This window comes from Schistocerca americana, chromosome 2, assembly GCF_021461395.2.
Source record: "Schistocerca americana isolate TAMUIC-IGC-003095 chromosome 2, iqSchAmer2.1, whole genome shotgun sequence".
Lineage (NCBI taxonomy): Eukaryota > Metazoa > Arthropoda > Insecta > Orthoptera > Acrididae > Schistocerca > Schistocerca americana.
Window position 1 is genome coordinate 263,685,778 of NC_060120.1, and position 17,473 is coordinate 263,703,250.

Here is a 17,473-nt window from a genome sequence, read left to right on the forward strand (position 1 = left end):
TTCCCTTATTTTATCGTGGTGATCATTTCTCCGTGTGTAGGTCGGTATCAACCAAATATTTTCGCATTCGGAGAAGAAAGTTGGTGATTGGAGTTTCGCGAGAAGATTCCGTCGCAACGAAAAACGCCTTTCTTATAATGATGTCCAGCCCAAATCCTGTATCATTTATGTGACACTCTCTCTCATATTTCGCGATAATAGAAAACGTGCTGCCCTTCTTTGAACTTTTTCGATGTACTCCGTCAGTCCTATCTGGTAAGAACCCCACACCGCGCAGGAGTATTCTAAAAGAGGACGGACAAGCGTAGTTTACGCGGTCTCCTTAGTAGACCTGTTACAGTTTTTAAATGTCCTGCCAATAAAACACAGTCTTTGGTTCGCCTTCCTTTTAGCACTCATGTGGATGACCTCACACTTTTCGTTATTTAGGGTCGCCAATTTTCGCACCATTCAGATATCTTTTCTAAATCGTTTTGCAATTTGTTTCGATCTTCTGATGACTTTATTAGTCGATAAGCGACAGCGTCATCTGCAGACAACCTAAGACGGCGGCTCAGATTGTCTCCCAAATCGTTTATATAGATTAGGAACAGCAAAGGGCCTATAACACTACCTTGGGGAACGCCAGAAATCACGTGTTTTACTCGATGACTTTTCGTCAATTACTACGAACTGTGACCTCTCTGACAGGAAATCACAACTCCAGTCACATAACTGAGACGATATTCCATAAGCACACAATTTCACTACAAGCCGTTTGTGTGGTACAGTGTCAAAAGCCTTCTGGAAATCCAGAAATACGGAATCGATCTGAAATCCCAAATCAATAGCACTCAGCACTTCATGTGAATAAAGAACTAGTTGTGTTTCACAGGAACGACGTTTTCTAAACCCATGTTGCCTGTGTGTCAATAGACAGTTTTCTTCGAGGTAATTCACAATGTTTGAACACAATATATGTTCCAAAATCCGGCTGCATATCGACGTTAACGATATGGGCCTGTAATTAAGTGGAATACTCCTATTACCTTTCTTGAATATTGGTGTGACCTGTGCAGTTTTCCAGTCTTTGGGCACGGATCTTTCGTCGAACGAACGGTTGTATATGATTGTTAAGTATGGAGCTAATGCATCAGCATAGTCCGAAAGGAACCTTATTGGTATACAGTTTGGACCAGAAGACTTGCTTTTATTAAGTGATTTAAGTTGCTTCACTACTCCGAGGATATTTAATTCTACGTTACTCATGTTGGCAGCTGTTCTCGATTCTAATTCTGGAATATTTACTTCGTCTTCTTTTGTGAAGGCATTTCGAAAGGCTGTGTTTAGCAACTCTGTTTTGACAGCACTGTCTTCGATAATATCTCCATTGCTGTCAAGCAGAGAAGGCATTGATTGTTTCTTGCCACTAACATACTCACCTACGACCAGAATGTCTTTGGATTTTCTGCCAGGTTTCGAGACAAAGTTACGCTGTGTAAACTGGTATAAGCATCTCGCATAAGTCCGCATTAAATTTGTAGCTTCTGTAAAAGATCGCGAATCTTGGGTATTTTGCGTCTGTTTAAATTTGGCATTTGATTGTTGTTTGCTCGTGAGAAGATAGAGCTGGATGTATGAAACCTGCTGCCAGTGAAATCTGACCCATACAAACATCTTAGAAATTTGCGCTCAATATTCCTGGAAAATACTTGCTCATTAAGTGATGGCCTACTTGCTTGCCGAGAGTCCTACCGGAAATGCTCCACACATTCGCTGTGTCGCCCAGTCCGAGTCGCGCCGACGCCGCCACGCAGATCACCAGCAGCGTAAACCAAACGTCCTGCTGCCGGAAGAAGAACACCACCAAAGATTGACAAAACTTTCCACGATAAACCGTCTTACTTACGCATATTGCCATAATTATAGGTGTTTTAGCGTTTAAATCTTACTTTTTCTTCTTTTTGGATAACATCGGGGAGAGGCTACAACCCTATCTCGCTCCCTTCCCAACCACTGCTACCCTTTCATGCCCCTCGACTCTTATAACTGCCATTTGGTTTCTGTACAAATTGGAAATAGTCTTTGGCTCCCTGTATTTGACCCCTGCCACCTTCAGAATTTGAAACAGAGTATTCCAGTCAACATTGTCAAAAGCTTTCTCCAAGTCTACAAATGGTAGAAATGTAGGTTTGCCTTTTCTTAGAAGCTACATACTGGAACACGTGAGGCAATACTGACCCTACGACTTATCTTAGAAGCTAGATTAAGGAAAGGCAAACCTACGTTTCTAGCTTTTGTAGACTTGGAGAAAGCTTTTGACAATGTTGACTGGAATATTCTCTGTCAAATTCTGAAGGTGGCAGGGGTAAAATAGTGGCACCGAAAGGCTATTTACAATTTGTACAGAAACCAGATGGCAGTTATAAGAGTCGAGGGACATGAAAGGGAAGCAGTGGTTGGGAATGGAGTGAGACACGGTTGTAGCCTCTCCCCGGCGTTATTCAATCTGTATATTGAGCAAGCAGTAAAGGAAACAAAAGAAAAATTCGGAGTAGGTACTAAAATCCATGGAGAAGAAATAAAAACTTTAAATTTCGTCGATGACGTTGTAATTCTGTCAGAGACAGCAAAGGACTTGGAAGAGCATTTGAACAGAATGGACAGTGTCTTGAAGGGAGGATATAAGATGAACATCAACAAAAGCAAAACGAGGATAGTGGAATGTAGCCGAATTAAGTCGGGTGATGCTGATTGAATTAGATTAGGAAATGAGACGCTTAAAGTAGTAAAGGAGTTTTGCGAAGTAGAGAGGATGAAAAATGTAGACTGGCAGTGGAAAGGAAAGCGTTTCTGAGGAAGAGAAATTTGTTAACATCGAGTATAGATTTAAGTGTCAGGAAGTCGTTTCTGAAAGTATTTGTATGGAGTGTAGCCATGTATGGAAGTGAAACATGGACGATAAATAGTTTGGACAAGAAGAGAATAGAAGCTTTCGAAATGTGGTGCTGCAGAAGAATGTTGAAGATTAGGTGGGTATATCACATAGCTAATGAGGAGGTATTGGCTCTGAGCACTATGCGACTTGACTTCTGAGGTCATCAGTCGCCTAGAACTTAGAACTAATTAAACCTAACTAACCTAAGGACATCACACACATCCATGCCCGAGGCAGGATTCGAACCTGCGACCGTAGCGGTCACGCGGTTCCAGACTGAAGCGCCTAGAACCGAACGGCCACAACGGCCGGCTGACTTATTCTGTCCTAACACGAAAAATCGCAACGCGCCGTCATTTAAGAATTTTGTTTCTTAATACATAAATTATTTTAAGATCAGATTCCGTCCTTTTAAGCCAGTTAATGACGTGCACTGATAAGCCAAAACATTATGACCACTGCGCATCGAGACGGTGGATGCCGCCTCGTGGCGTTGCAGGCACCTGTCGCAGAAACAAAAGGTGTAAGCTGAGCAGACACGGACGGGGAATCACCCTAGCGAAGACATGGGCTGCAAATGGGGAAATCCATTGAGGTAAGCGACTCTGACAAAGGGCAGATTATTGTTAAAAAGAGCCTGTGAACGAGAATCTCGAAAACGGCGAAGCTGGTCGAATGTTCACGTGCTACTGTCGTGAGCATCTGGGGAAAGAGGTAGAAAGACAGTGAAATTTCCATTAGGCGCTAAATTCTTTGACGTCCACGACTCTTTACATAACATGTGATTCGTAGGCTTCCTTCCCTGCTCTGCAAAGTAGGATAGATGGTGATCTGTGGCACTTCTGCTGAAAGCGCACAATACTGGCGCACACACAAGTGTTTCGGAGCACTCCGTTCATCGTACATTGTTGATTGGAGCTCCACAGCAGACCACCCCTACATGTTTACGTGTTGACCCAGCGACGTCGACAGTTACGACTGCAGTGGGCTCTAGACCATCGGGATTCGACTTTCGACCTATGGAAACGTGCCGGCTCTTCGGGTGACTTACATTACTACACTAGGTTGCTGGTCGTCTCCAAAAACGCCGTCATCGAGGTGAACGGCGGCTCCAAACGTGCAGCGTGCCACGGACTCAGGCTGGTGGTAGCAATATGCATGGGACCTGTGGTAGTAATCGAAGACACTCTGACAGCTGCGAACCACCAGCATCCATTTATGCTTATGTCTTCCCCGTCGTCTTTCAGCAGTATAACTGTCCTTGTCTCGGAGCCAGAATCGTGTTAAAGTAGTTTGAGCAGCATTATAGTGAACTCACGTTGCCTCAGCGACGAGATTCGCCTGATGTAAATTCTATGGAACCCGTCTTGGTCGCTGTCAGATGCCGTCACCGCGTACGCAAATCAGCGGCCCGTTGCTTAGGCGAATTACATGACCTGTACGTAGACATCTAATGCCACTTATCACCACAAACCTACCAAAAAACTGTCGGATCCCTAATGCACAGAATCAGTGACGTATTTCGTTCCAAAGACGGACAAACAAGCTATTGAGTAGGTGGTCATAATGTGTTGCCTTATCAGTGTATCTACACTCATGCTCATAAAGTAAGGATAATTGCAGAATGTGATACCACATAACGTGGCACTACACAAAACGGGCGCTAATAGCATAGTCACACATGGAACATACACGACACAGATCTGTAAGTCCACGGTATTGGTGACAAGTTGAGAAAAACGTCCCGAAACACATGTGCTACAAAACGCCACTGTTTCCTGCGCATGTACGCCGACATCAATATGGGATATGATGCCCATGCACACGTACACAGGCCGCGCAACTGGTTGGCATTCTTTGGATCAGGTGGTCGAGCAGCTGCTGGGGTATAGCCTCCCATTCTTGCACCAGTGCATGTCGGTTCTCCTGAAGTGCCGTAGGGGTTTGAAGACGTGCAGCAATATGTCGACCGAGAGCATCCCAGACGTGCTCGATGGAGTTTAGGTCCGGAGAACAAGCAGGCCACTCCATTCGCCTGATATCTTCTGTTTCAAGGTATTCCTCCATGATGGCAGCTCGATGGGTCCGTTCGTTATCATCGATCAGGAGGAAGGTGGGACCCACTGAAAAGGCGGACATATTGGTACAAAATGACGTCCTGATACACCTGACCTGTTACAGTTCCTCTGTCAAAGACATGCTAGGTGTACGTGCACCAATCATAATCCCACCCCACACCATCAAATCACGATCTCCATACAGGTCACTTTCAAGGACATTAAGAGGTTGGTATCTGGTTTCTGGTTCATGCCAGATGAAAACCCGGCGAGAATAACTGTTCAGACTATACCTGGACTCGTCCATGATCGTAACCTGGGACCACTGTTCCAATGACCATGTACTGTGTTCTTGACACCAGGCTTTACGGGCTCTCTTGTGACCAGGGATCAGTGAAATGTACCTTGCAGGTCTCCGGGCGAATAAACCATGTCTGTTCAATAGTCTGTAGACTGTGTGTGTCTGGAGACAACTGTTCCAGTGGCTGCAGTAAGATCCCGAGCGAGGCTACCTGCAATACTCCGTGGCCGTCTGCGGGCACTGATGATGAGATATCGGTCTTCTTGTGGTGTTATACACTGTGGACGTCCCGTATTGTAGCGCTTGGACACGTTTCCTGTCTGCTAGAATCGTTGCCATAATCTTGAGATAACACTTTGTGGCACACGAGGGCCCATGCTACAACCTGCTCCATTTGACCAGCCTCCAGTCGCCCTAGTATTCTAGCCCTCATAACGTCATCAATATGTGTTCTTTGAGCCATTTTCAACACACAGTCACCATTAGCACGTGTGAAAACGTCCGCACACTTACTCGCTGCACCGTACTCTGACATGCGCCAACCCACCTCTACGTATGTGGACTGCTGCCAGCGCCACCTTGCGACGACCGGAGGTCAAATTCACCGCATGGTCATACCCCGAGGTGATTTAAACCCGCAAACCGCCCACCAGAGAGTTGTTTCACCATGTATCAGCATTATCCTTAATTTATGAGCATGAGTATACTAAAGCAACAATAATAATTACTGTTGTCACTGTACGTACTCGTTACCCTTGTACGTTCTTTCCAGCCAGATCTTCCTTATTTCGCACTATTCTTAGCTGGAGCTACCTTCTTAACTTTCCTTTCACCAGAACTGGATATATCAGAAGAACAGTATTTTGTAGACCTATTAATTCTTTTTATGTCTGCCACTGTCGCTGTTGTTATTATTGTCATTATAATTATTGTTACTATTATTATTAACAGTGGCAGCAGCATCGGTAGTAAAAAGAAAGATTAGGGATTAACGTCCCGTCGACAGGTGATTAGAGACGGACAGCAATAGTCAAGTACAGTGTTAACTTTATTACTTCATAGACAGTATTATTTGCTCACACTGTCACTATACACAGTCAAATACTTTTAATGCTATTTGTCATATTAAAATTATTATTCCTTAGGTAACTATGATGTGAAAAAGGTACTGTATGTGTGAAATCCTGGTATGATGTAAGAGAGGGCCTGATGGTCCTAATCAGATCTGGTTGAATAAATAAATAAGTAAAATACAATTTCACAACGCTCGTACATCTACCACTTGACAGTATTGACAATAGTAAGCAGGATTACACGGTCCGGTCATATTATTGTGAGCACCACCTATGTTGGACATCAACGTGCAATAACTACGCAGAGACGGCAGGTGGCAGCACCAGTAGTGGAGATTATATCAAGCGTGTCAGAGGAGTGGAGTATATACAAAGCGTGTCAGCGGACACGAAAAACAGTGCAGGTGCGATTTACCTGACGTCCAAAAGAGCATGATCATTGGCTTTCGGACCACTGGTAGAACCTTTTCCGAAACGGCTAAGTCTGTAAACTGTGTATAAGGCGCTGTGGTCAGTGTATACCGCGCATGGCAAAATGGTGCTATCCAAAACCGCCGCCGGGGCATCTCTGGTGCACCACGGGCAGTAGATGTCAGGGCTGAACGACGGCTGCGATGGTGTATGTGGGCGGGCAGACGTGCAGCTGTTGAGCAACTGACCGCAGACGTGAACCAAGGGGCTACCAGCCGTGTCTCCTCAACGGCCGTTCAGCGAATGTTGGCTGCATATGGACATCCGTAACAGGCACCTGGTTCATACACCCATGTTGACTGCTGTTCATCGGCGACGGACTGGAATTTTCATGCCAATACCGCAACTGGACATCCAACCAGTGGCGACAGGTGGCCTTTCCAGAAGAATCACGTTCTCCACCGAACATCCTGCAAAAATCGTCGGAAGAGTCCAGACCGGAGATGAGAGGAGGAGGGAGCGTTTCTCCTTCGAACGGCTTCGCTTCTACATCTACCTTTTCATCTACAACATTACTCTGGAATTCACAATCAAGTGCCTCGCAGAGGCTCCATCGAACCAAAAATGGTTGAAATGGCTCTGAGCACTATGGGACTTAACATCTGAGGTCATCACTCCCCTAGACTTAGAACTACTTATACGTGACTAACCTAAGGACATCACACACATCCATGCCCGAGGCAGGATCCAAACCTGAGACCGTAGAAGCAGCGCAGTTCCGGACTGAAGCGCCTATAACCGCTCGGCCACAACGGCCGGCTTCCATCGAACTACTTTCAATCTATTTTTCTACAGTTCCACTTTCGAACAGCACGCGGGAAAGACGAGCAGTTAAATATTTCCGTGCGAGCTCTGATTTCTCTTATTTTATTGTGATGGTAATTATTTCATATTTAGGTGTGAGCTAACAAACATTTTCACACTCTGAAGACAAAGCTGGTGATTTAAATTTCTCGAGAAGGTCCTGCAGCAGCGAAAACCTCCAATGATTGCCACACCAATTCGTGTGTCATATCAATGGCGCTCTCTCCCCTGCTTCGCGAGAATACAAAACGCGCTGTCCTTCTCAGATCGTCCTCCGTCAATCCTATCTGGTAAGGATCGCACACCGCACAGCAGTACTCCAGAAGAGGACTACAAGCATCAGGTCTTTAGTAAAACTGTTGCATTCTCTGAGTGTTCTGCAAACAAACCGCTATCTCTGGTTTGCTTTCCCCACAGCATTATCTATGTGATCGCTCCTGTTTCGGTTGTTTATAATTGTAATCCCCAATTACTTAGCTGAATTCACATCCTTTATATTTTCGTGACTGGTCTTGTAACCGAAATTTAGCGGATTTCTTCTAGTACGTACTCATGTGAATAACTTCACACTTTTCATTATTTACCGCCAATTGCCACTTTTCGCACCATACAAGTATAGTGTCAAAACCTTCTGCAGTTGATTTTGATCATCTGATGTGTTTACAATACGGTAAATAACAGCATCATCTGTAAACAATCTATGTGGGCGCCTCAGGTTGACTTCTAAATCTTTTATGTGGATCAGGAACAGCAGAGGGCCTGTAACATTTCCTTGGGGAGCGCCGGGTGTTACTTTTGTTTTACTGGATGACCTTCCGTCAGTTATTACGAACTGAGACCTTGACCTTTATGACAGGAAATCACGAATCTAGTCTCACAATTCCATAAGCATGCAATTTGATTAGAAGTCGCTTTTAAGGATCCGTGTCAAAAGCCTTTTGGAAATCTAAAAATATGGAATACGTTTGACATCCCCTTTCGATAGCACTCATTAATTCCTGAAAATGTGATTCAGAAGGACGATATTTTGTGAATCCGAGTTGGTTATTTATCAATAAATCATTTTCTTCGAGGTAATTCATAATGTTCGAGCACAGGGATGTTCCAGAATCCTATTCCAAGACAAAGTTAGCGATAAGGGTCTGTAATTGAGGGAATCACTCCTGTTTCCTTTCATGACTACTTCCTCAGAGCTCCACGTAAGAGCCCACGTTTCTTCTTCCTGCTGAGCTAGTTGTTTTCTTCCAGGGGACTTAGTGAAACTTTCGTCTTCGTTTTTCGGCCGCAAATTTGACTCAGCTTAGTTCAGAAGATGCCGAGTTATGCCTTGTGCTATTCCACGTGTAGCGTCTATCCACGTGTCGGAATTCACAGCGGCAGGGCTGTGGGGTACAGACATTGCTATTTATTATCCAGAGATATTGATGCTCGTGTCGGTCGGGAATCATACGACTGTCGTGCAATTGTGGAATGCCACGCAGGACATCAACGGCCCGACATTAAGAATCCCGGAAAGGAGAAACATATTGGGGGTCATATAATGAGTTTCCTTTTACAGGAAGGCCATAATCCACACTGACTATGCGATGACGTTGGAGCACCACGGACTGTCAGAACGTCCACTACTGTTGTGGTTTCAGTCAACGCGGCAGCAGAGACGCACACGCCAACTGTGACGCAGCCAACGAACGGAAACACTGGACACAGCAGAAGTGGCAGCGCGTCATCTATCGGAAGAGCACCAGTTCTGCTTACAGCAGCACGGAGGACATATCCGTGTGTGGAGGCTCGAAGGGGAATGGAAGTTGCCAGGACGCTTTTTCACCTTCATATGCGCCTACAGCATGACGTGATGGTATGGAATACCACTGCGTACACTACACGATCACCTAATTACGTAATTCAAGCAATACAGACCAGGGACATAATTCTGACTGGGGAGAAATCACGTATGGGGTTCTCCAAGAAAATAAAAAAGGGGTGGAAACTTCAAAATTCTTAGGGATTTATATTGATGAAAATTTAAATTGGAAAAACACATTTTGGAACTCCTAAAACATCTTAGTTCAGCCTCATTTGCGCTTAGAATCATTGCCAATCTTGGGGAGACACAAATCAGTAACTTGAGATATTTTGCATATTTTCATTCAGGTTCGTCTTGTAGACATCTGTTTAAGGAGTTGGCCGTTCTGGTGGAGGTGGTTTTTGGGGGAAGGAGACCAGACAGCGAGGTCATCGGTCTCATCGGATTAGGGAAGGACGGGGAAGGAAGTCGGCCGTGCCCCTTGAAAGGAACCATCCCGGCATTTGCCTGGAACGATTTAGGGAAATCACGGAAAACCTAAATCAGGATGGCCGGACGCGGGATTGAACCGTCGTCCTCCCGAATGCGAGTCCAGTGTCTAACCACTGCGCCACCTCGCTCGGTTGGCCGTTCTGACTATAGCTTTGCAGTATATTTATTCCCTCATGAAGTTTGTTGTAAGTAATCCACTACATTCAAGACGAACAATGAGGTACATAGTTTCAATAACAGAAGGAAAAATGACGTTCATTACTCCTCATTATGGTTGTCTTTAGCACAAAAAGGGGTACACGATGCTGCAGTTAAGATTTTTGATCATTTACCCAGTAATATAAAATGTCTGACAGAGAGGAAAGTAAAACTCGATAACAGACCGAGAAAGTTTCTCCTTGACAACTCCTATATCATAGAAGAATTTCTGTTACTGAATTTGTGTAAAAGGTGGTGAGTAGGAATTACTAACTTACACCCGTATATCTTTTTCCCTTTTTGTAAAAATAATAGAAATGTTCAGAATGTAACTTTTTGTACAAATTAATTTGTGATGAGAATGTATAATGACTCGTTCCACATCATTATAATCCATTGCGCAAAATGATCGATGGAACATGTTACTTGGTAACAAAGTAACTAACTCTGATGCGCATAACCGATCGTTTGGAAAACAGCCATTACAGTTCTGAGATGTTAAGGTTGGTGGCACCGTCGAGGTCTCCGTGACGTCATCTTTCAACAATACAACACAAGACCGCTCCTTGCCCGCGCTCTCCTGACCCACCTCAACACGGAGTGCTACCTTGGCCAGCACCCATTGAGAACGTCTGGTTACCGAGAGATTGGAGCGCTACCACTCGCCATCCCCTACATTTGGTGAACCTTGGAACAGAGTTGGAGCAGCATAGAATAATGTACACGTACCTGTCATTCAAGCGCAGCTCGGCTCGATATCCAGCAGGGTTCTGGCCGCTGTTGCTGCCAGAGGTAGCAGTTGTGTGTACTAAATTTCGCATATTACATGTCCTCATATCTCCTAAAAATTTAGTATTGTAAGCTTCCTGCAATTCTGTACATGAAAAATAAGTAAAATTTCATTGTCTGCCAGCCTTCTTGGTGTTGCATTTTAATGGCTAACAGTATATTTCGCTTCCTTCGAGACACTCCAAACGTAGCTTTTGTTCTTAATTGGTACTCCTCACTCAGTATAGCATATTGGACGCTAGACTCCATGCGTCGATACATAAGAACTTGGCACACAGACAACGACAAACCGTAGGACGCAACGAAACAGATTCCCGGCCGCGGTGGCCGTGCGGTTCTAGGCGCTCCAGTCCGGAGCCGCGCTGCTGCTACGGTCGCAGGTTCGAATCCTGCCTCGGGCATGGGTGTGTGTGATGTCCTTACCTTAGTTAGGTTTAAGTAGTTCTAAGTTCTAGGGGACTGATGACCACAGCAGTTGAGTCCCATAGTGCTCAGAGCCATTTGAACCATTTTGAACGAAACAGATTCGCCCTACAAAATGATGTGAAACATACCTAAAACAACAAAGTCGTCCACAAAGAAGGCAACATGTTAAAGAAAAAACGATTTCAAATAACACCAAACAGACGACACGACACAACCGATTGGGCTCGTGTTGTGCTTGGAAGCTAGAGATGTGACTGGCCGGAAGTTCGCCTCTTACCGGTGCATACCTCTGCCAAATACAATAAAACATGCATACATCAACCAACGTACGATTCTTGTCAGCCGTTTTATGTGGCGCAGGCGCGCAAGAAAGCTAAAACGAGACGTTCTGAACCACCCAACTTAAATCGTAACAGACTCAATAATAAGGAACGCCACAGCCTCTCTTAAAAACATGCCCTTGAAGGAAATTTCCACATATCAAAGGAAATAGCAGAAGCTACACGTATTTTAAATGATAATACCACGTAATGCAACATAACACTATTAAATACATTGAAATAATTACACAGAAAAGATCACATAAATGGACAAAATCAGAGCAGACACACACACACACACACACACACACACACACACAGATTTTGTGTGTGTGTGTTTATGAGAGAGAGAGAGAGAGAGAGAGAGAGAGAGAGAGAGAGAGAGATAATTAATAAAATGGGCACGTAAATTTTTCTTATGCCTCCATCTTCTTCACGCGACGAAACTGGACATGAGGATAGGGACCTAGAGCAAAAAACCGTAAGTGGTCAGCATGTTAAAGTGGAAGTTATTTTCTTTAAATGTAAGTACAGGGCTATTACAAATGTTTGAAGCGATTTCATAAATTCACTGTAGTTCCATTCATTGACATATGGTCACGACACACTACAGATACGTAGAAAAACTCATATAGTTTTGTTCGGCTGAAGCCGCACTTCAGGTTTCTGCCGCCAGAGCACTCGAGAGCGCAGTGAGACAAAATGGCGACAGGAGCCGAGAAAGCGTATGTCGTGCTTGAAATGCACTCACATCAGTCAGTCATAACAGTGCAATGACACTTCAGGACGAATTTCAACAAAGATCCACCAACTGCTAACTCCATTCGGCAATGGTATGCGCAGTTTAAAGCTTCTGGATGCCTCTGTAAGGGGAAATAACGGGTCGGCCTGCAGTGAGCGAAGAAACGGTTGAACGCGTGCGGGCAAGTTTCACGCGTAGCCCGCGGAAGTCGACGAATGAGTTGGCTCATGCCACAACTGGAGACCGACAGCACCGACTTCATCTTTCAACAGGATGGTGCTCCACCGCACTTCCATCATGATGTTCGGCATTTCTTAAACAGGAGAATGGAAAACCGATGGATCGGTCGTGGGGGAGATCATGATCAGCAATTCATGTCATGGGCTCCACGCTCTCCCGACTTAACCCCAGGCGATTTCTTTCTGTGGGGTTATGTGAAAGATTCTACCAAGAAACGTGCCAGAACTGCGAGCTCGCATCAACGATGCTTTCGAACTCATTGATGGGGACATGCTGCGCCGACTGTGGGAGGAACTTGATTGTCGGCTTGATGTCTGCCGAATCACTAAAGGGGCACATATCTAACATTTGTGAATGCCTAAAAAAACTTTTTGAGTTTTTGTATGTGTGTGCAAAGCATTGTGAGAATATCTCAAATAATAAAGTTATTGTAGAGCTGTGAAATCGCTTCAATCATTTGTAATAACCCTGTATATTGTTACAGAAACAGCATATCACTGTAGCTGACGGGCTTCGCAACCATTTAATTAAGATTCTCCAAAACTAATGAACTAGCAAATGAGGCAGAAACGCCATATATATACAACTAAATGTTTAATCGTAAATTTTCGTTACTGTATGTTGTGTATGACTTCACACACAATGTTGAGGGGAAACAGAATGGAAATTTGTGGTAAGCTCAATGGGACCAAACTACTGAGGTCATCGGTCCCTAAGCTTACATACTGCTTAATATAACTTAAAGTAACTTACCCTAAGGACACTCATGCCTGAGGGAGGGAGGACAGGGGGGGGGGGGGGTGACGCTCGAGCCATGACAAGGCGCCCCAGACCGCAGACCGCACAGATACCCTGCTCGACAATGTTGAGGAGAAATGGGTTTCACATTGGTGTGGCAATGGTCATTGTAGGAAAGCTGGACAGGAGCAGAAATGATGAGCAAACAAGTAAGACAGTAAACGGAACATTTATTTAATGTGTATTTCTCCAATCATATGAAGACTCTTTATAAGTGCAATAACAACTAGAATGAGTCATGCTGTACTAAGCAAAAACGATGGTGTTTTAGCAATGAGGCTCCAAGTACAAGTGGGGCTGAGTGGTTGCCGCCGGTCATCCGAAGCAGAGGGCGCTCATGGTACAGAGCCGCTGGAGGGGTGGCCCAGTGGGAGCGCACCATTGGCTCCTCCAGATCCCGCGCGACCGCTATCGGCGTCAGACGGAAACTTGCAATTCCGTTGCCAACTGTGAAACGCCCAGCAGAGTGGTATTGATAAGTAACACCACAGTGTTTCTCGATATGCAGTGTAAGTAAACACCTGACTGTGATGGCACTGAGATTCTGAAACATATTTGCCAAGAAAACTGTAAAGAATATGAGTTCAGGGAAAACAGTCTGAACCCATTCTTATGAAATCTTAGAGCTAGTCACATATGTGTGAAGCTTCTCCATACATTTCGTACATTTGTGGTAAACATTCTAGTGCAGCGTCGAACGCCTTACGGAAAACTAAGAATGTTGATCCTGCAAGTTTCTCACATTCTGTCGTTTCCGAATACCGTGCATGATAAGCACATGCCGTACTTCATGTGACTGATGCCTCATAACGCCTTGCTCAGCACCTCAGAGAGCAGTGTCTTAATTGTGTGCTCGGTACAAAAGTAGGAAGAACTTGCCAGTGAACAAGTACGTTTATGACAATTTGTATGTGATAGCACTGTAATCCTCCCCCATGAGATGAAAGAAAGCTGTTGCATCTGAGCCTTGCGAGGCTCATGTTCCCGCCATCATGTATTTTACACCCTGTTTTTAACGTACTTCCACCTTACTACGTTAATATAAATTACTACTGTCACTGAGTTGCTACTTTGCCTGACCGTGAGCGGCGTTAGCAGCGCGTATCGATATATCGTCTCTCGTAGTATCTTTGCTCGACTGCTATTACTTTCCGGTCGTTGTTTGTCGTAAGGAAGTTCGGGTTGCGAGTTCGGGCCTGCCAGTCAGTTGGAACGAATCTGGAGTGCAGTCCGAACCTGCCAGTCAGGGAGTTGCAATTCGGCACTAATGCAGTCGGGTTGGATCAGCAGTGAGGTCTGCGTCGATATGGCTCGCTCGACCATTGCTGCCACGCATCACTTGAGCCGGGCCACGGTCTTGGTGGATCGTCGGTCGGTCGTCCTACCGGACGACGCGTTTTGGCTCGCCGATCGTTCATGTGTCGGCTGTGTGTGTGTGTGTGTGTGTGTGTGTGTGTGTGTGTGTGTGTGTGTGTGTGTGTGTGCGCGCGCGCGCATCGCCTCCCGATTTGTCTTCGTGCATGTTTAGTTACTTGGGTATCGTTCAGGTCTTCGTGCAAGTCTTTGTCAGGTTGTATGTGTAGTGGGCGTTATTTCCACTGACAACTATTTTAGATGTCGGCATTCCGTCGTGGGGTCAGTCGGAACGTGCGAGGAGGAGAGTTCACGGCGGCAGTTCGGGTCGTGATTTGGGCCCTGGCAGTCAGTTGCAACGTGTCTGGATCGCAGTCCGGGCCAGCCAGTTGCCGACTTGCAGCAGTAGTGAGCCCTGCGTGGACATCGCTCGCCCGAACGTTGCCGCCACGCATCACTTAAGCCGGGCCTGACTTTTGGTGGATTGTTGGTCAGTCTGTTGGTCCGAGGACATCTCCGTGAGGCGTAGTCGACTGGGCCGCTAGCGGTCTCTGCACAGTGTCGGAGTCTGTCTGGAGCTGTCCGATTGGTACGAGCATCGTCGCTCGCCGACCTAGGACGTGCCGGTTGAGTGGTTTTGAGCATTACGTCGTTGGTTCCGGCGTTGCTGCAGTGGAGGTTTTCCTGTGAGTGACAATGAGTTAAGTGTTCTAGATAGCCGCGTTCAGGTGGAACTGATCAAATTAATTTATCCATAGTCAAGTGCACCAGCGGAATTTTCTGCCTTGTGGCTGTTAGTGTTTTGCTTTCGCACCCTGGCCTCTAACTCACCTGTTGTTGCTGGCTAACATGGTGTGTAGATTTGGCAGCTCGGTTCGCATAAGCGTTTGTTTGGGGATAGTGATACTTGTAATTTTTTTTGGGGGAGGGGGGGGGGGAGGGGGCTTGAAATCTCATGTACTCCGTCGTGGCAAGCAAGCGTTTGGTCGGTCGGTCCGTGACTGTCCTTTGGCTGGATTCGCACGAATTAAGTGTAGTTGGACTCGCCACCTGTCTCGCCTAAGTTAACGAGGGCAGACCGATCCACTGGAGGCTCCCGAGTGCCGTTCTCTTAATTATTCTTTTGGTAGTGTTAACTTTGTTGTAATTTAACTGTATTTTATATTTTTAATTTGGCAAGGTTAGTTGTGGGCCTTCAGCCCTGGAAACATGTTCTCAGAGTTTCCTTCAAGTCCAAACATTATCGCCTTCTGCTCTTGAAAGGTTATTGTAATTTCCTCTGAAAGATTTTACAAGTTATTGTGGGCCTTCCGCCGTTGGTGTTGCAAAAAGGAAAATTTTAAACTTAATGTATTGTTTTACTGATTGTTGCAATATATATTTCCTTAATTTGCAGAATTTAACTTTGCGGCCTTCAGCCATCTTATTGCGTTTATCTCTTTATGTGCACCTTGTGGACCATCAGCCCTATTAGCATCTTAAAACATTGTGGCCTTCTGCCTTCAGTAATCATCATAGTATATTTGGAATTTTGAAGATTTAATCCGGCGGCCTTCAGCCGCTCCGCATGCTGATCTCATATATGTATACGATTTATCTTATCCGTAAATTTAACTGTGTGTCATGTCTTTTCAAAATTGAACTTATTCTAAAGCATCTGTTTGGAGGCCTTCAGCTGCGAAGCAAATTTCTTTCAAAAGTGTATTTGTGAACTAAATGATAATAAATTACATTTGTGAAATGAATCCAACCGCAACTCCCTTGGCCCTTTCCACAATCCTAATTACCTGTTAGCCCTGCGCGATTTAGCGGGCGTTTCAGCATTAAAAGCCTTTCGAAATACTTCAACGGCATCTCTATTTACGCAACGTGTTTAAAGTTCGGCCACGTTGATGATAACCTTTATCACAGCTCCGGTCTGAATGAATGGCCATGTGATAGCTAACAGCTGGTCTCTCACCGAAGGTTACTCACGCTAGCGGTCGATTTGTTACTTACAGTTCACTTATGATACTGGATTTCGATTACTGTTGCGAAGTAGAACGTCACGAAACTGACTCAGGCATTGTGGTCCATCCTTCGAAACTGCTAAATGCATTTGTGTTTATATAATATGCATATGAATATCAAGAGTTCCGATGGCAAGCCAGAACAAAGCAAAGCAATGAAGAGAAGATTGAAGGTAGGAATGTATAGAAGGGCAAAGGCTAATATAAAGGAAAGAACCTTGAAGATATTATGAAAATAAAAGAGGAAGTGGGTGAGCAGTCGTAAGTCCCTGCTTTTGTACCCATACACCCGTCATTCATCTACACCTACAGCGCTGTTAAGACACTCCAGATCAGAACTGATGTCTAGTATGCTCCGCGAAACGTCAAGAAAGAATTGTTTCTCTTCCATCTATTCTCTACACCGATTTGGCTTGAAATTTCGCAACACTTTGTGTGTTTGTAAGTTCTTATGGAAATTGCTTATTATTCAGTATCTTTGATGATCCCAAACTCTTTAGCAATCTCTCTTAACGTCAATTTCTTCACTATCGCATGTCACACTCCATCAACAATAGCATCATTGCGAGTGTTTTGTAGGCTCTCAGGACTTTAGCCAACCTTCACAATATAAAAGGGATGATTTAAATTGGTTATTATCTAATGTTAAGGTTCGAAATTGGAACGTTGTCGCGACAAA